Source organism: Centruroides vittatus, unplaced genomic scaffold, assembly GCF_030686945.1.
Source record: "Centruroides vittatus isolate TY-2023 unplaced genomic scaffold, ASM3068694v2 contig_1276, whole genome shotgun sequence".
Classification (NCBI taxonomy): domain Eukaryota; kingdom Metazoa; phylum Arthropoda; class Arachnida; order Scorpiones; family Buthidae; genus Centruroides; species Centruroides vittatus.
The window spans coordinates 950,450-972,086 of record NW_027120815.1 but is presented as its reverse complement, the minus strand read 5'-3'; the positions used below and the strand labels follow the sequence as shown (position 1 = coordinate 972,086).

The following is a 21,637-nucleotide window of genomic DNA, read 5'->3' as shown; positions in this document are numbered from 1 at the left end:
TTCCCCGCCCCCCTGGACCTCGTTTGGATCCCAGGACATTCGGGCATTCAGATTAACGAAGCGGCCGATAGGGCAGCCAGTCACACCGATCTTACTGGTTCCTGGCGCCATTCCCTTACCCCGAGAGACCTACGTCGGTTCAACAGGGACAAGATCGTGCTCGCCCTCACCGACAATTGGTCGGCTGCTCTCCGGCACAAGGGGAGGGAGCACCTCCGGCCGTTCTCTCCTTGGCCTTACCATCTGGCCTCCTCGCGCCGTGCGGAATCGCTTTTGGCGAGGTTACGTACTAATACGGCGCCTCTTCAATCTTTCCTTTTTTCTCGTCACCTTAGCCGCTCACCGGACTGCCAGCACTGCGGGCAGGAGGAATCCCCCGATCATTTTTGGCTGGTGTGTCCGGCGTACAACGAGGCCCGTCGGGAGTTGGGCCAAGCCCTTTCTTTGGACCTGAACCAGACTCGCCACCTCAGCCAACTTTACTGGCCACACGCGGGTTTAGACCCGAGCCACCACATCTCAGCCCTTGAGCGGTACATATATAAGACCGGCCGCTTCGCCTAACCACCAGGCGGCGCATCGGAAGAAAAGCCGACAACGGCCATACCTTCCAACATAAACCCACGAACAAGAACAAGAACAAGATCCAAATTTTATAATTATAGTTAACTTAATTATAGCCTGCAAACAATCCAATAAAGAATAAAGATGTGTTAATATATATCAAAATTAATTCAAAATAAGTTCTTTGAATTTTGAATTAATGTTAATTATAGTATTATACACAGATACACAGATATCCTTGTTAATACAATAGAGAATATAACATCCAGATCGTTAAAAATTATAATAGACAACTCAATTAGCATCTTTTGTTTTATATATACTGTTTAGAATCACAGATATAAATATTACTCCAATCATATACCAGCAATCAAATTTTGACTAATCATCATTCCTTTATTAAAAGAAACTTTCTTCACCATTGTAACAAATGACAACTCACATTTAGGAGATAAAGATTCACATTCATTTTATAAATTGGCAAGAGTCAAATTAATGAAAAAAGTTTATTGTTTTATTAGAAAATAGTGGTTTGTACAAACCAGTTAAGAAGAAAATAAAGTTGTTATGCATTTTTTTAAGATAAATTAAATAATTTATTGATGAAAGATTAAAAATCACACTGGCTTATGATTTATAGTTTCTAAAATATTTTTGGGTCATATCCTACAATGGATACTGTAATAAGTAACATATGGTATAATTCTCTACATTCCAGTAAGTGCGATGTAACAAAATACAGAAACTGAAGGGAATGTCAGAAAATTCAAATATGTTCTACTGTGGAATACTGACCAAGATCAATCAAATTAGAGTGAAAATGTTTTCGTTTCATAAAATTTTTTGCTGGAGTTGATTTCTAAGGTGTGAATTTATATTCTGGTAATTGAAAATTTACATATTTTTGAAAGTTTCATTTTATTTCATTTTCTATACAAATTTAATATTTTCAGCTTATCTGAAACTGATAGTTTTTTCATCAAATTAAAAATGTAACTACCATATATATCTAATTAAATTTTTAAATCATTCTCATTAATATTACTATTAGATTTCATAATTCTTATCATACTGATGCTTGTTAAAATGATTTGGATTATGATGATGATGATGATTTAACATCTTGAATTAATACAAATATTCTATAGACTTCAAAAACTAAGAAATTATTTACTTTTTATTTGAAAAATATATAATTCTTCAAATAAAATATACACGACATTCAAAAAACTTTTAAATCTTTGTTCTTTTTAAAAACATGCATTCTATTACTTCTACATGATGTAAACCTGAGGATGACCATTAAAAATGGAAGAAAATATTTGTTTTTCATTAAATTAAATCTACTTCATGCTGGTTTGTCAGTAATTGCATATTTTTATTGCTTCATACCAGTAATTTAATGGAGATTGTACTTTTTTATTTGAATAAAATTTTACCTTTGATATTTAGCTTTATTTGAATAAAATTAATATTTGATATTTAGCTTTAAAAGAAATTAATAAAAGTATATATATCTTCCAAAACTTTTCCTTCATTAGAAAAAAAATTTTTGGATTTTTTTTGCTGTTCGTTTCTAAGTAGAACTCTGGCAAGTTTTTCTAAATGAAAGTTATCTTTACATTTCAAAATAAGCAGCTCTTCAAACTGTTTCTACTAACAATTATTTTTTATCCTCCTCCAAAATCTCAACCAGGTTTCATCTAACTTCTATTGAATATATTTCTATCTCATACAATTTCTACTGTTCTACTTCTAGCAAGTTTTATGTTTCATGTATTTTTATTAAAAGTACTTGCTTGTGTCCCATTATCTATTTGTTTTTTTTTTCCTATCTCTGATTTTAATTAGGAACTACATTATTCATATACAACAAAAAGATCTTTATCCAATTTGTTCTTTCTACTTAAAGATGAAGTTGAAACTTTAATCATATTTGTTAATACTTTCAATAATTTTATATATATTTCTGTGTGTGTTTTAGGTTATTCCAGAAAATTAACCAAAAAAAAATTTTTTTACTTGTAAAATTTGGCATGTTTTATGTATGCATGTAGTTTCTATAAAACTACTAAAAAAAATGAAATTTAATAGAAAAATCATACATTACGGAAAAATTTTAATTATTTTTAGTAAATATCTTACTAGCCCTATAGGTGTAACTCAGTTTAAAGTAATTCATTTTACAGTGCTTCACTAATACGGCACTTTTCAATTATATTCATGTTTTTATTTTTCAGCACTTATCTTACTCTTAAAAGGGATGTTCAGAGTTTTACTTTTTCTTCTGCATCTTTGTTTAGACCTTGCACTACTGTACATTTAATAAAGGATAGCATAAATAATGGTATGTTTTGTGCTTGTGTGTGTAAGGGAAGTAAAAATAAATGAAGTGTTTTGATTTTAGATGATAGTATAGAACCTAACTCTCCATATTATTGAGTTAATTTTTTTTATAAAATTCCTGTAATTTGTTTTTATAAAATTTAATTATTTAATTTTTTTTTAAAATCAAATTTTCACATATTATTGGCATTTAAAATTCTAAAAGAAAAAAAAACCTCTAAGTTAAGAGTCACATTACAAAAGGAGGTGCCAAATGAAAAAAAAAATCACTGACTACATATACAGGAATCAGCATTGCCTACTTTCAGGGGTTAATTTCTCTGCCTCCAAATGCCTACAGAATTATGAATATCTCATTTAAAAGAAACTTTTCTTCTTAGGTAGTGCACAAAATTTCAAATTTTTCTATAAAAGAATTGCCAAAAAAAATTTTAAACTTAAACATTTCTTGTTATCAGTGAGGGACTGGTGAAACTTCCAAGTTGATAGGTCAAAGTTTACAGGGGTTGCCCATACAGTTATTTTACTTTTATCACTTAATTTCATGCCTATAAGAATTGAAATGAATGATTTTCATTCAAAAATGTTATCCAGAATGGCAAAGGCTCATATTTATGCACGTTGAAACTTTTTATAATGATTTTACTGATAGCATATTGAAAGCATTTGATTGGATGACATCACATTGCCAACCATTGACCAAATTGTACAATGTCGTCATCTTAGGCAGGGTTGCCCAAACAAGATCAGTGTAAAACCCTTAGGAGTTGATAAATTTTTTATATTTGAAAAGTTTTATTTTAAAATATTAAAAATTTTACAGTATCTTCTCTCAAATAAATGTAAGATGATGTCTTTTATAAATTATGTAAGAGAGTGTTGAATATATAATTATATATACAGTAGACCCCCTATAACATGAATTCATATAAGACGGATTTGTATAATACGGTGGAAAAATTGCGATTGTGTTCGTATAACACAGTAAAAGAATGAGACAGATTGTCATAGCTGACTCGTGTCTCGACAGGATTAGTCAAATCTGGACCAATAGTGGACATTGCATAAACCATTGAGTTTAAACGAGCAGCGGACTTACTAAAAAACAACGGCCATAAAAATTATATCTCTATTAATGTTGTCTCCAAAGTTCAGCGAATTTTTCGCAGAAAGAATAACTTTTCAGGAAATGCGTACGGCGTTCAATGAGCTGCTCCGTGACAAAAACAAGCTTATGCAATGGCGTCTTTGAACGGTGCACACTCAGTAAGTATTCCTACAATTTTTTGTTTATAGCATAGTTTATATGGATTATTCCCAAAAAATTATACATGATTTGGAAATGTTCGAGTCAAATTAGTCTAGAATCGATTAATTTTATGGAAGAAAACCTTTCAAAACAGCCGTACCCCCTAAACTGCGCAAGTGCCAGGCTGCGAATGGCTCATGTATTTGTAAAATCTAAGTGACTTGTACAACACGGAATACATGGGGTCCACTGTATAATATATTGTCTAATATATAGGATGTAATATTGGAGGGGTTGATGGAAAAAGAAAATTTCTTAAAAGGGACTGATACTTGAAAAAGGTTGGAAACCTCTGATCTTAGGTCTTCATGTAATAACACAATAATTAATAAAAAAAAAAAACAACTGATATCCAAACAAAAAGCTTGTACAATGTAAAAATTTCACCAAAAATATATGACAATTTAGATGACAGTCAAATTTTTTCTTAGAAGTTTTTCTTTGATAAAGGTAAGCTTGTCACTTTGAAGCAAAATGTAAAAAACATTAACTCAGGTAAAAACCTTGTAAATACCATTTTGAAATTTCTTTATATCTCAGATGTTTTTGTTTGGAACTTTATATATTTATACTGTATTTACATATAAATTAACTATTTTGAATTTTGAGTATCGATTGTTAATTTAATCATACTCTTATTTTTGTGATTTTTCCTTTCTGAAACTTTAAAAATAAAATTATTTTGAGATTCAGGGGTTGGATGTCATGCCGATCTTTTGTTTAAGCAAGAAAGGAAGAAATTATCACAAAAGGCATTAATTACATGTAGATTTCACTCTTTTTGTGAGACGTTTTATAATTCGTCGTCCTCAGGCAGAACAACGAATTAAAACATCGAAAGTGCTCGCAAAAACTGCGTAATGTACATGTAATTAGTGCCTTTGATAATTTCTTCCTTAAAATTATTTTATATAGAATAAAAGTATTTATTAAAATTCAGCCAAAATGTAAAATACTTTATAATTTGCTTATAATGACTAAAGCACTTAATTTTTTTTCTGGTGTAAATTTAGCATATTAAAGATCAAATAAATATTTATATGGTTTATACATTTGTGAAAATGTGACTTCACATATAAATATTAAATTTTTAGTTCCTTTTCTCTAACATTTAAAAATTAAAATTTATATAGCATAATAAAATCTGTACTGAATAACTGCAACTTTTCAAAAATAAATCTAAGTTTTTCTATTCATATTTTGATATGCTCAGCAATTTAAGCATTTAAATATTCATAAACGTATCCAAGTCTAATTATCTTTACAAAAAAAGTCTAAAAAAAAATTTCTGAAATCAGGCTTGCTTCATAAATATTTAAATTATGATAAATACAAAGTATATTCCCAATAAATTAACAATGAATCTGAAATTTTGAAAATTAATTCGTAAAATAATCATGATATGGCATTTTATCAATGTTGAGATTATCTAAATCTTGACAAGTTTATTATATAAAAACTCATTTAAAACATATCTAAATGTACATAAATTACATATCAAAATGTACATAAATCACGAAATAGTTGATAAGTTATAAAATGCTATTTTTTTCTTTATCAAAAATGAAAAAAAAAAACTGTTATTTTAACTTTGATAAAAATCATATTAGTGTATATATTACTTGATAAAATATCAATTTCTAATCAATATTAACTTTGTTAAACATTTTCAATTAAATAAAGGGGAGAAAAACCACCATTTAAGCTTAAACTCTGTATTTAACTTCAATTACTCATTATTATGTTTCTGCAAAATAGAGCAATCATTATCACCTCTTTTTATAGTCAATCCTTTCAGACAAATATGAAAACAACAACTTTAAAAATTTGCCAAAATTTTAATATAATTTACAAGTTTTTAAAAAATAATTAGCAATAAAATTTTATATCATCATTGTCACTCTAAAAACTTCATGCACGGAAGTTTTAAATTTTTTACTTATCAACATGTTATTTCTTATCAACTGCCACAAATTTAATGATAATCATCATAAATTTTTCCTGAAAACATTCTTTAAGGTTAACAAAAAATTTAAATATAAATTAAACTAATTTTAAGATTTATTAATTAAATGCAGATTTTATATGTTTATAGAAACTGATCTTTCAGTTTATTTAGTGTAAGTCTATCATAAAAAAATTATATGTAACTAGGACCTTAAATATTTCATAATCATTGAAAAAGTTATATAATTCATTATAAAGTTAACAATCTTTATAATATTTAGTTCGTTGCATTGTTAACTGCTTATCTTGTCACATTCCATAAAATGTTTACTTTTTAGCTATAAATAAACCTCTAAAAGTTAGGTTGCTCTTTAAGATTATTTCACGAAAATCAATAAATATTAAACTTTTATATATTGCCTTGACATATATAATGTAGCTCTTCTAACTAACTAGTTGAAAATATACATGCAGCAGATGTATTCTTGATAATGTTTCAGTTTTCCTACAAGTACAGAGAAACATTTTGCTAATTATCTTATTTTTAGAAGATTAATTTTCAAGGAAGACAATTTATAAATCAAATTTCAGATAATGTTTATAACTGATGTTTCCAGGAACTAAGAGAATAATACTAAGTCAATGAAATTCCCTTCCAAAATTTATAAAATTACCTATTTCATGTGAACAGTATCTAACCCTTTCATTAAATGATGTATATTTTTTCTTCACTCTACACACATATACTACTACTTTATTTATAAACAAACAAACATATAACGAACAATGAAATTTAATAACAATTTAATTCAATTTCATTAAATTTCATTGTTCATTATAAATAAACATGTTATTAAATTTCTACTTTATTTATTTCTGAAAGTAGAAAATATTGTAATGTTTAATTTTGAAAAGCTTTTCTAATCTCAAATAATTAAAAACTCTCTCATTTAGGAACTATTATAAAATTTATTGATAATTATTTAAATAAATTTTTCCAAAAATCAAAAAAAATTTGTGAAAGCTAAAAAAAATTTCTTTTCTCTGAGAAGTAGAAAGGATTTGAATCTCTCTCTGCTCTAAGAGAATTAAGAATAAAAGAAAATATCAGACTAGATAATTTGGCACAAATGCATCAATAATATAAACAATACAGAACTGAGAAGGAAGCTAAGATCAAGAACTGAATAAAGAGAACCAAATAAATTTAGAACAAAACAAGACAAAATAAACCATAATGATCCAGATCAAAAGGACAAGGCCAGTTTACTGCTAGCCAAAAAGTGAGAGAGAGAGACTATGAAATTATAATACAGATATATACAGGTTTAATCTAAAAATCTCTATACTAGAAGATATACCCAGAACTGCCCAGCTTAAAATATTAAAATCATATTTAAAAATTTGGCTATTAATGTTTGTCCTTATTACATTTAGCCCAGATGACAACAGATATCTGCTAGTAATTTCATAATTGTGCGGTGTAAATTTTTCAATATGATAAAACAGAATTTGTAGGAAAGTATATAATTAAAATAAAAGATATTTCCTGGAAAAAAAAACTAAATTCTGTGACACTGTTAATCCAAATACAAACTTCTCACAGATGTAATGATATGGCAGAGCTACAAACAATTTCCCTTTTATTTATAAGTTCATGTAATTAATATATATAACATACACAGACAAGATATACTGTTTGTAAAATTAAATAAAATTTATTCATAAAGATCTTTTCAAAAACTAGTAACATCTGTAAAAATGTATATTCAAAAATGTGAATCTGATTATTTAATTAATGATCAAAATCCAATAATGACAGTCTTGATGACCTTGACCTAATTTTTAGGTCAAGCACAGTCAAACTTCTCAATCATAAGAGACACAATAAAAATTAAATTACAGAATTCTACAAATTGGAATAAGAATTGATTTATTTTTATAGGTAGCCAAACTTATTAAGAATTGTTAAATAGACAATTTTTTCTATATAATACCTTTTGAAAGCCAAATTTTTAATTAAACATTTCCAAAATAGTATGGCTTCATCTACAGAATAAACCATTTAAACAAAGTTAAAAGGGGACAAACATTTAAAAATTTTAATGTCATTCTTCACCAGTAAGAAGAAACTGTTTAACAAATTGTGTAGGAAAAATATTTATATATAGAAAAAAAAATTATATAAAAATTATTAAGGCAAAGAAATGAAATGCTAATAATGTTAAATTTCAAAACTACGTAAAAAGCTATGCAAAGACAATTTTAAACAGCAAAAAGTTTCATAACTAACATTTTTGATCTTATTTAAAGACCAAAAACATTTAGCTATTAAATAGTTTTTACTGCTTGAAAAGGTTGCAAGTGTCAGTTACTTTTTAGGCAGTTCTTTTTATTATACTTAAGCTAATTTTAAAAAAGCTGCTGACTGTAAAACAGATGTCTAGAATGTAGAAATCAACAACCCTTAATCCTGCAAAGCAGTAAGAAATTAAAACTTAAATACACTCAATTGCATTTAATAGCTGTCTTTAGGGTTCAAACACACAGCAAAAGTCAATGAGTGATTACAGAATGTAATATCACATTCATATACAATTTTAACATGTTTATATTTACATAAACAATTACTAAAACTAAATAATAAATAAATATTTAATAAATAAGATTTAATAAATATGCAAAGTTAAAAAAATAATTGTTAAACTCTTTTAGGCCAACTGTGTAATAAAAATTGCACATGTAACAGTTACATATATATTGTGGTATGTAATCATGCTTTGTATATTTGTTAGGCCATCAATTACTCTTAGTAATCATTTAGTTTAAATGGAAACATATGTTAAATCAAATGTACACATTCTTCCATGTAACCACTCATTTTATTTTTTGTTCTATATGTACACCTGATGACGGATAACAAATGTGGCCAGAAGTTTTTGGTTTTACTGGATTAAAACTTTAAAAAAAGTTAAAAAGTAAAGTAATAAACTAAAATTGGTGATAAGAAAATGTCATGTGGTGCACAATTTTAATAATATTTGATTTGTTTCCTTCTATAAATATCATAGTAAACAAGAATTGGTAAAACTGTCCAAAAAGTCAGCTATTGTTTGAGATACATTTTTTTACTACAGCACAAGTGATGCAAACAGAATTTTAATTATTTTTCTCAGAGTTAAACTGAATAGAAACTTAAATTTCATAGAATTACATCACTCCTGTTTTTTATTCTCTTATCACACTCCAGCATCTTCATTCCTAATTTTCAAATGATTGTTTGATGAATAACTGATTTTAAAAATGATTTCGTTTTAAAACTTCTAATTTGAATTCGTCTTCTATATTCTATAATTAAAAAATCAGTGGTTATGTAGCCTCCATCAAGGTCATCTACATGATCATTACTGGTTTTACAATTTGTTCTGTATACAGACAATGTTTAGAACTTCACACTTCTCTAAAAATCACTACATTTGTTGCAACAAAACTTCTATCATAATAATAAAAGCATTTTTTAAAATAAAATACTATATATAATTCATTAGTTTTAAATTGTTTAAAATCCTATCAATCAATCATACCCAGTTGAAAGTTTTGATATATATTATATAACTAAAAATGACAGTAATCAAGTTTTGAAATGAAAAAATTTAAATAGAATTGAACAAATATTTAGAAGAATAAAACAAAATGTTAGGAATATAAAATATGAACAAATATTTACAGTATTACAAAATAAACTGTATAAAGTAGTAATAAAATATGAATGTTTATTTTATATATTAGAAGATATTCTAAAGAATGTTATTTGATAAGATATTTCCATATAATTGGCAGAGATTCAATATCTCTTTTAGCTTTTTCAGTAGTTTCTCTCTGTAAAAACACTGCAAATTAAACTTACTACATGTATAAATCATCATTTAATTACAAATTTGAATCTCTGTCCTTGTATTTGAAGGAAACTGTTTATGAAATATAATTTCCTTTTGAACTTTTTGCATAAAAGGGAAAATTTATTAACAAAACTAACTCACTTTCATTAATTTAGTAATATTTTAATTTAGCATTATTGAAGTTTTAACCATTTCCACTCTCGATTGTTAAAAAATGAAATATCATCAAATAATATACTGTAAATAATAAATTTAGATTTCAGTTTGATTTAATCACAGTCTATTCAGTTGTGTTATAATGCATATATAATTTAAAAGTTTTTTAATATTAATTAAATAATTGACACACTAAGAATTTTATTTTGATACAAATCTTAGATCTTTTTGTCTCAAACTTTTAGGATAATACATGCAAAAACATTTTAGCACGATAATTAGGAGTAAAAAGTCAGAAAATAAAATTTTAATTACTTTTATTCTGGTTCACTTTCAATAATACATTATCCAATTTATGTAAATCTTAAATTTTTATATATAATAATTAAAATTTAGTGTTTATTATGGTAATGAAAATGTTAAGGAATTAAAAACTATTATTTAATAATTATATTTATAACAGCAGCTTTCACAGAAATATAATGAGAGAATTTAATTATTTTCGCTAATCAATTTCTTATAAAATATTTCTTAAAAGTACATGTAGCTACCATATCTATTTTACTATTGTGTGATCTTTTTAATTCAAATATTTATTAGATTTTGAATAAAACAAATGTAAGCAGTTGTAATGGATAAACAATCTAATTAATGCATTTATAATACAAGTAATTTTATTTTAATGTAATATACAAAATTCTGTTAACTCATTGATATAATTACTAAAAGTGTACTAAAATTAACTCACAAAACCATAAATTCATAATTTTGCATTAAGCTATACACAATTACCATTTTTCTATTTATGTTAGTGTGTGTTTTAAAAATACTTATCGATAAATGAAAATGTAATCTATAAAATCAGTTACCATTCTAATCAATCATAACTAAACATGGGAATAAACATGGAACTAAATTCTATTGTTGTTTTAGCTATTTAAATATCTAATAATTTTAAATTGAAATTTTTCATTTTATTCATTCAAATTTATAAAATTTACAATACATGTATATTTTTTCTAATACACTTTAATAATTACTTTAAAAAGTCATCAGAGAGAAAAAATCTTAAAACTGATCACATTTCTTTAGAATGTATTTATTATAATGGTACTTATTTTGAATTAAAAATATAAAGCATTAAGTTTTGCATCATATTATATAATAATAAAATTAAAGGCTCGCTTAGAATAAAAGTAGGAGAGAAAAACTTATAAAACACAAATTTATCGTAGCAAGTGTTTTACATTGGAAAGCAGATTTATCATTAGTTCAATAAAGCCGCTTTCCATCTTATACAAAAAAGTCAGGAAGAATCAACAAATTTGTCGACAAAAACACAAGAAGCAAAAAAAATAATTAGTTACATTATACAGCGAGACCTCAGTTTTCATCAATAATCCATCCAAAAAGAATCAGAGAAATCCAAAACTGACAAAAACAGAGAATTATTTCCATACAAATCAACGTAAATCCAATTAATTTGTTGTAGACACTCCAAAATACATATCAAAAACACATTTTATAGAGAATAAATATTGTGTTTAATACTAAAAACAAAGAAATTAATATAAAACAAATATAACAAAACTAATGTAAAGAATAAATGAACATTTAACATGGCAATTGTAGGGCTGTGGGCTCTGGAAACTTTCTTCGGTTCCACGATGGAACTAAAAAGAAAGCAATGGAATTGTTTGGCTAAGATGCATAGGGTAAAGCTCACATGAGAACCTATGCCATACCGAGCAGGAAAACACAAGGGTCGCTCTATATTTTCGCAAACTTAGCAGGAGGTTATGCAGGCACGCCAACAAAATCCGAGACAAATTTTTCACAAAAAAAATCAAAGAAAACCGAAACTGACGATAACCAAAGTCAATGAAAACAGAGGTATTACTATATAGATACACACACACACACTTTAATAAAGACATTATTTATTAAAGTGTAAAAGTACAAAAAAATAACTCTCTTAATAGAACATGCACCATTTGGGAATTATTTTGAACTGACATTCTGGAATCCCATCGTTATTTGTAGAAAGAACCAAAAGACTGCTGATTAGCCTAAAACATTGGATTCTTCAGAAAATTAAACGTCAAACTGTAAAGATTCTTTCGGTTTTTCTAGTTATATTTTCCGGTTTGATATTGCATTTGTTTTTAATATGGGAAGAACACCATTATTATTCACACAATGTTAGAATAATAATAAATTAAGTAAGAAATATTTATTCATTTATACAAACATTTATTTTATAAAATTGCTTTTATAGTAGAAAACAATTATTTAAAACAATTTCACATCTTTCTTTCCATTTAAAACAGAATAATAATGAAATATAATTTAGTTTTAAAGCCTTAAAGTTAATTAACTCAGCATACAAAACTTCATTATCAAAGACAATTAGCCTCTGTAATATTACATTATAAAGAATTTAATAAATTGTACATAAACTCATTACACTCTCTTCTTAATATAATTTTCATTTAACTAAAGGCATTTATAATTTAAAAACTACTAATTAATACATTTTTAACTTATTATTTAATAATTCGTAGATATTTAGCGATTAGGAATAATCAGGAACACGTTAGATATTTACATACCTTTTATTTATACGGGAAAAACTGATTATAATTAAACACAAACAGTGACAGATAGCACCAACAACAAAATGGCTGCTCGGTCGGGGTGGGGCTAATGCGCATGCTCAAAAACGATGAAAATTTTATTTTAATTTTCGTCTGTCGAGTGGAGCTTTAATAAAAATCACATGTCCCGTCTTTGTATATTTTTTTCTGAATATTTGATATATAATAATATTAATTTGTTTTATATGCGTTTAATTATTTTAATATTATAGAAACAAGTTACGATATTAATATAGTTAAAAATCATGTTTTTGATAGAAGTGATTCGGATTTTTAATTTTATAAATAAATGGAGCCATTTATTTAAAAAGTTTGTTATGAATATTAGCAATTATAGAGTTTTAAATAGAAAACTAAAATGCATTTAGTTAATAATTATCATAAAATAAAGTATATTGTTTATTTATTTTTTTTTACTTTTTTCATCCCGTGCGCACTAAGAGGGCGTCAAGGTGGCAGCCTACCGCTCTGGGGGACCCGGGATCGAATCCGAACGGGTCGAATAATCCCCAGAAATTTTTCGGGGGGTGGTTCGTTCGGATATGTCGGGCCCCGTCCCTCACCACCCGGTCGCCCCATTGTGGGCCTGGCCGAACCCATAATGGGCCTACTAAAAGAGGCCCTCTTAGTGCCCACAGGGCGGAAAGAGTTAAAAAAAAAAGAGGGTCTTTTTCAATATCCATTATTGGTTCGGCTAGGCTCGTAATGGAGATGGCCGTGGTGAAGGACAAAACTCAATATAACTGGAATGGACTACTCACAAAAAATTCCTGGAATTGCTCTTCCAGACTCGACGTTGGGTTCCTTCGTAGGGCGATGCCTTACCCAATCTTCAAAAGTTCCTAGAAATTCCAACTAGAATGCACCTAAAATGAATTCATGTGCAAATGAAATTTTCTCATTGTAGAAGAGAAACTTCTACAATGAGAAAATATACATATAATATAAATTTTAAAAATTAACTTTAGATAACAGTAGAAAAAGCAATTCCACAACTCAATTCTCAAAATATTAATCGTGACAATCAGAATTTGGACTATATATATTCTCAATAAATCTTGAAAGTTCAGATTCAAGATAAACACAAAATGGCCGAAATAACCGAAAATAGTCCATTCTGTCATTCTTGACTTAATTTCAATAAGTCAAGAATGACAGAATGACAGAATGCAATGTTTTTGGTTATTTCGGCCATTTTGCGTACAACCTGTAAACGTTTTTATAAACTCGCATTAAATTGTTTTAATTTTTTTAATAAATTAAACCAGTTTATCAGTTATTAAACCAACTAACTGAATTAAATTCAGTTTTATTATGGCTTAAATAATTTTCTTTTTTACAATCTAGCTCATATATAAACGTGAAGTACCTAGCGTTTTGAGTAAGCTACCGTGTCACCGTGAGTGATCCTGCATGGAGAACGCAAGCAGCCAGCACTTTCAAATAAGTAGAAAGAATAAGTTTATTAAACTTACATTTTTCTTTGTCTGCCAAATAAAATCTTTTGCGTGAAGCACCAGAATAAGTTTCGTGTTCATTGAATTTATATACCTGAAAGTATATATTAAAATATAAACTAAGTTCCAAGCGTTTTTTCATAACTATTCTTCTGCAATTTAAATTCCACAACTGAATTTAAATCCGAAATATATTTTCTAATGTGTCTTTATTATATTAGGAATTGAATAAATACATTATTTTCCACTAGAAAACAATATATTTTACAAAAGAAAATTTCGAGGGAAAACTTTGGCAGCTAATTTACATTTTAAGATGTTCTAAAGAATTTCCCGTTGTAAATCCCCTTAATTTTTTTTTTAAATTTCATAGTAATATAAAACTTAAGAATTAAAATAATTATGACTAAAGTTCAGAAAGGAAACTTGGCAAACTGCGAGATAATTGTTTTTTTATGATCGTTCGTATGATTGATCGAATGTCCTTCTGATAGATGTATTGAACAGCTAATTTATTCCAAATATTTTAGAGTAAACGAGAATAATCTATCAAAACGTACGTATGATCGATTTTTCGAATAAAAGAATATTCAATTATATATTCAAAATCGATATGAAAATGGTAAGAATAATCGATTTAATGCTGTAAATGTTTTCAATTATTACAGAAGTTAATGTATAATTTAATTTTACAATTTAGTACATAAAATCGATTTACTTATTGTCGAAATATATTTTCAAACATAATAAGAACATTTTTTTAGTGTTAAAAAGCGCTAGAGTCCATTTCCCCGAATATTACTTCCCAATTCCCATTTCTTGGAAATCGGCCAGCTGGATTACCATGTAGCCTACTCCATGATAATTCAGATTCAGACACTTATAATTATTTATAATCAGTACGGGCTCCTTTACCAATGATAGTCGTCGTTATTGTGATTAGGTCCATCCATAAGAAGAGTAATGATAAATGACATCGATCATACAACTTAAGTGTACTGGGGCGTAGTGTTAATTAATCAATCAATCACTCCTCTCTGATCTCATCCAGTACCGTAACTAGCCATTCCTGTGCCCTGGGCAAGAATTTGTATTTAGGCCCCTTAATTAATTAGGTTTGGGAAAATAATAAAACAAATACGTGCATTTTGGGCCCCCTTTCAAATGGGCTCTGTGCGGGTGCACCTGTTGCACCTGCCTTGCTACGGCACTGATCTCATCTCTTACTTTATTCAAATTATAGTCGTAATTGTTACTTTGGGATAATTAATATAATTATTTTTAAAACGGGGGCCATCAGTACCGAATGGATAAAATCACTGAATATTGGTCGTGGAAAACAACAATGTTTAGTTTGAGTGCAACCCACCAGTGAACACTTGATTGCAGATTCGTGCTTCACCAAGGCACTGGCCACGTGGAGTTTTTCGGATTTTCTTCACGTATCTAATTATAAACGTCTTCCCGAGAGGTATTCTGCTCTTGACAGATCGATTGTCCATTTGTTGCATTACCTTAAACAATCAGTCCAATCCATTCTTAAAGTGTTTTAGGGTGTTACACAACTGCTTGCACGTAAAGAATGATTTTTAAAATACAGCTATGCTCGCCAGTAGTATTTCAGTGCAGTGAAACATGTTTTCCTTACCGGGACAAATGTCAACACCCATACAATGAAGAATGTCGGATGAAAGATTTGAAAACTTGTATTCTGGGACATCAGCTACATTATCTTTTATACTAGTTAATTATTCTAGTTAACTACTTTTTATGTAATTAGTCCCATCATTAGTTAAGTAAGATTTGAAGTGTGTTAGGGAGAAAATTACACAAACCAGCCCTGCAGCAGAAGCAAAACGTCGGGTGATAGAGGGGCAAACTGAAAAAATTATGACTGCCATTTTTCCCTTTTCCAAACAGTTCAAATGTTAAAAAGGTAACAATAGCCTAAGTTTACGTGATAAAAGATAAAGTATATATATTATATGTACTACATATGAGCGCTACTAAGCTTAGAGGCGTAGCCATCATAGCACCCCTGAAGCTACAGCATTACGAATTTATAGTTTTCATTTTCATCACTTATTACATTTACAAACAGTTGCATTTGTTCACGACGGATCTACATAAGGACTAATAGGGTTTAAGCTCTGGGCCCTCAAGAATCAAGGGCCTACAAAAATTAAACTAATATCATAAATTTTTAATATTTTTCATTAACAATGAGCACTTATCGTATAATAAAAATAGTTATCATTATTATTATGTTATTAATAATTTATAGTATTATTTGTATTGACTAAAAACAGGGCCCCATTGAACTTCATTACGCCCTAGGCCCCGAAAAACCTAGATCCGCCTCAGCATGTGTTGTGGTTACACTGTTTGTAGTGTCAAAAATACCATAGAGGACAGTTTTGGTACTAGTTTTTACGGATGTTTTATAGATTTGGTTGCATTTAGTCTGTTAAATATCTCCCTAAACGGCATTTAGTAGGGATACTTTAATTAAAATCACCCGGTATTTCTTCAAAATATTACAAAATAAACTGATTATTTGATTTCAAATATACATTTATAGGGAATCATGTACAGTATAAATGTACTTAAAAGTAGAAATTATTTAAAAAATTTTCGTTTTATATAAAATAAAAATGAATTTATTATATTTAAACGTACAAATAATTCTTTATAAGTACAAAATCAGATTACAATAGAGCGCCAATTATCCGAAATAATCGGGGCAGAACACTTTTTTGAACTCTCCGTCATGTGGGCAGAAAGAGATCTTTTTCTTAGTAAGCCCATTATGAGTTCGGCCATGCCCATAATGAGGCGGCCGTGTGGGGAGGGTCGGTGCCCGATATATTCTGACCCCCTAGAAAAATTCCTGGAAATTTTTGACCCGCCCGGATTCATTTCGAGTCCCCCAGAGCGGTAGGTTGCCACTTTGACCACTCGGCCATCTGGCTTTTCTGTGGATACTATTTTGCTTTTTGTCATTTAAAATAAATACCTTTTTATCTGTTCATCAAGGATTTATGAGTAATAATAATTTCCAATTGGAAATAAGGGGTCAACTAACGTATTGGGCGCATTGCCTGATGAAGCGATCTTTGTACAGCTGAAGGCCCACCAGTGGCCAAGCGGTTCCATTTCCTGAACACTGGGAGTTCGGTTGTGGGTTCGCGCCTGGCCAGAACGGGCTGGCAACGTGGAGTTTTCTGGGTTTTCTTCACGTCAGTAACGCCTAAATAGGGGCCAGTTACTCTTGAAAAGACCTTCCGGAAGGCATTTCCCCTAGGCAGATTGCCAAAGTGTTGCGTTGCGGTAGTTAACTAAACATTGTACAGCTGAATAAACAATGACAGCCCGTTTCAAATGCGTTTCACAAGCTTGCTTATCCAGCTATATTAAAGCCGTTTTACTAAGCGACGCGCTCATTATATTAAAAGATGCTCTGTTTTTGGCTCTTTCCACCCTATGGCACTGCTAACGCCGTTAAATCACACTCGTCACGGATTCGGCCAGTAGTGAAATAACCCACCAGGAAATTTTCCAGTGAACCATTTGCTCAGTGGTCATATTGGATGTCGCTTTCTCGGCCATCTGTTCATTCGGGCCTATATTTCGTATATACTTCCGGGCCGAAATTTGTTATCCGACCGGGTAGTGACGGACGGAAGGCGGAGCTCCACAAATCCGGGATGGATCGCCCACGAAAAATTCCTGAAACTATTCCAGTCTAATTCGATCCCGGATTCCCGAATGGCAAGTTGATACTTTAACCTCCTCGGCCACCGGGCCGCCATAAAGAAGTCAGATACCGGGCAGTAAGATGATGTAAATAGAATTAAGAATCGCTATTAATATATGCCTATCACGTGACTCAGTTTGAAATGTGTACAGCACATTCTAGATGACACCTAATAATCTCTCACTTGACAACAACTACACACTTCTCATGCCTTCATGCAAACACAGTAGTATTTTTTAAAACTCTCCGTAGTGTGAGCACTAACAGGGTCTGTCTAGCAAGTCCATTATGGGCTCGGCGAGGCAATTAATGGGACAGCCGGGTGGTGAGGGACGGGACCGAAAAATTTCTGGTGTAAGTCTCCAAATAAAAACGATAGAATCCGTATAAAACGTTTACAATGTGGACTCTTAAATTTATATTAGTTTACTGAAGTGTTACCTAATTACAATAGAACCCCGGTTATCCGAGGCAAACCCGTAAGTGAACACACTACGTATTAGCTATATAATAAACAATTGTTCTTATATACAGTAGAGCATCGATTATCCGACTCAATTGGGAACTGGAGTTGGTCGGATAACCGAAAAGTATGAAAAAATACATTTTTAGTATATTAAATAAAACGTGCTCAGCAAAAATTATATAAACAAAATCTAACACCTTATCTTCGCTGAGAAAATTTAATTTTAAACGAACGTTTTCGGCCTATTCTATAGGCCATCCTCAGGCCAAATAAATCGAATAGTACCGTTCCATAAGAACGAATACAAATATTTAAACTTAAAAATTAACAACGGATTAATACAAATATTTAAATTTAAAAATTAACAACGGATTAAAAGATGATACATAATAAACTAATATCGTATAAAAATTAAAAAACAAAATAAAAATCAAAAATAAACTCAGAAAAAACTTCTAAACACAAGCATAGAACCATAAAATAAACATGTAAATTAGGAGTTCCTTGCAGAGTTTTTAACCATATACTTCCAGGCCGATGGAAGGCCCTCAGCGTCCCTCGCATTTATACACGCCCCTTCCAGTTTGCTCTTGTAAATCTCTATCTTCTCAGCGGTCCTTGCCAACGTTGGGGAGCTTACGGGTTTTATAATGTCCGCTTCATCCCATTTAACTATCGAGCTTTCGGTCTGAGCCATTTGGGATAGTACCGTGGCGTTGGAGCTTTTTCTGATGTTATACTTGTGCTCCTTGAGTCTTACACTCAAATTCCTTGTCGTAACGCCGATATAATCTTTCTTAATTCCCAGCTGTGCGTTCTCGTATGGTATCCTATACACACCTGCTTTTTCTTCCTTCCTAATGCCTATCCTTGTCATTCCTTAAAATCTTATAAAGGTTCGGGGCTCTTTTCAGAATTATTGATGTCTCATTGCGGTTCGCAATTTCTTTCATAATGCTTTTGGCATATCTGTTATAAGTGAATTTAGTGATCTTAGCGGGACGTTGTTTAGAGCCTCTTGCTACGTTCTTCTCGTACCTTTTAACCATTCCTGTTATTGCGCTTTTCCTGTATCCTAAGGTTTCGGCTACCTGTAGAATTCTGTTAATTTCCTTTGCTCTGTCCATAACGTTGTCACAATATAGAAAGGCCCTTCGGATTAGAGCCCGGAATGCCGCCATCTTATAATGATACGGATCATTTGATTGCGAGGGGATATAAAGCGGACTGTGCGTTGGTTTAACGTAAACACTGGTAGATAAATGCCCGTACTTGAACTGGATGTTGATGTCTAAAACATGTCTAAAAATGTTGATGTCTAAACATTTGGTGATCATGAAAAGAGAAACTTACAAAAAGGCGATAGAAGATTACATCGAAAAAACGGAATGTGAAAAGGTTAACGTTAATATTATTGAGAGCATTGATAGACGGGTCAAGAAGCTAGAAGGGACAAAGCTTTCTACTGTTTTACCTTTTATTAAGAAATGCCGGAACCCAAGGCCTGCTATTCCAAGGTTGTTTGCATTCGCTAAAACTCACAAGGAGGGTAAACAAATTAGGCAGATAGTGGAAAAGTGCAGAGGACCGACTTTTGTCTTAGAAAAAAGATTACACAAGTTTATCTCCTCCCAGCTTGAAAGCAACGCACTAGTGGCAGAGGATCCTGGAACTGTGGTTAAGGAAATTCAACACATATCGATAATGGAAAATGAAGTAGGAACGGTATTAGATTATGAGAGCTTATATCCATCCATAAGAATTCTATCATGCAAGGAAGCACTACTCGAATTATTGTTCAGCAGAATCCCTGAATTGTTACATTACAACAACGAAGTAGTAGAACTGGCTAACCTGATATGCTACGAATCTATCTTCAGCTATGATGGACAAGCATATAGACAAAAAGGGGGATTCCAATGGGAAGTCCGATCTCAGGAATATTTTGTGAGTTGGTTGTGAGAAAACTGGAGAAAAGAGTTTTGTTTGACTTCCGTAAGGATATAGTATATTTTAAAAGATATGTAGACGACATCTTTATATTATGGAAGAATAACCGTAAGATTAATGAGTTCATTGAAGGCATCAATCGTAATAACGACGGCCTAAAACTGAAATTAGAACAAGGAGCACAAGTATAACTTCAGAAAAAGCTCCAACGCCACGGTACTATCCCAAATGGCTCAGACCGAAAGCTCGATAGTTAAATGGGATGAAGCGGACATTATAAAACCCGTGAGCTCCCCAACGTTGGCAAGGACCGCTGAGAAGATAGAGATTTACAAGAGCAAACTGGAAGGGGCGTGTATAAATGAGAGGGACGCTGAGGGCCTTCCATCGGCCTGGAAGTATATGGTTAAAAACTCTGCAAGGAACTCCTAATTTACATGTTTATTTTATGGTTCTATGCTTGTGTTTAGAAGTTTTTTCTGAGTTTATTTTTGATTTTTATTTTGTTTTTTAATTTTATACGATATTAGTTTATTATGTATCATCTTTTAATCCGTTGTTAATTTTTAAATTTAAATATTTGTATTAATCCGTTGTTAATTTTTAAGTTTAAATATTTGTATTCGTTCTTATGGAACGGTACTATTCGATTTATTTAGCCTGAGGATGGCCTGTAGAATAGGCCGAAAACGTTCGTTTAAAATTAAATTTTCTCAGCGAAGATAAGGTGTTAGATTTTGTTTATATTTTTAGTATAGTATATTAGTATATCGCTATTAACCTACTTTGCGTTGAATTTTCATCGATGTTAAGCCTAACAAAATTTTTTTTTTTAAATAATAATCGTCGCTATTGTATCGTTAAAAATTATTTCTTTATTTTGCAAAAATAAATACAAAAATAAAGGAAAACATAGAAAATTAAGCCTGGTTTAAATACTGGTCCCCTTTCATGATCGTGCCAGCTAAAACGCAAAAATTTAACAAAAATAATATTAAAGTAGCCAAGACATAGCTAAATATTGTAGCACCACATCACTAGCCGACATTTGAATTTGCCGACTAGAACGCGGTCGGTTAACCGATGTGACGGTTGATCGGGGGTCGGATAATCGATGCTCTACTGTATT

The 21,637-nt window shown here is 30.2% G+C and overlaps 1 protein-coding gene across 5 annotated transcripts in view; it reads right to left on the bottom strand.

Moving 5' to 3' along the window:
• Window positions 1–12,971, bottom strand: part of LOC136988894 (moesin/ezrin/radixin homolog 1-like) — a 67,662-nt gene extending 54,691 nt beyond the window's left edge. For 4 of the 5 annotated variants that reach the window (XM_067286906.1, XM_067286923.1, XM_067286928.1 and 1 more), the window contains exon 1: window positions 12,834–12,971. The gene's annotated coding sequence lies outside the window, so the exon portion shown is untranslated. The remainder of the gene's footprint in view (window positions 1–12,833) is intronic. The other variant, XM_067286914.1, reaches the window with a different exon arrangement.
• Window positions 12,972–21,637: the final 8,666 nt, after the last annotated feature.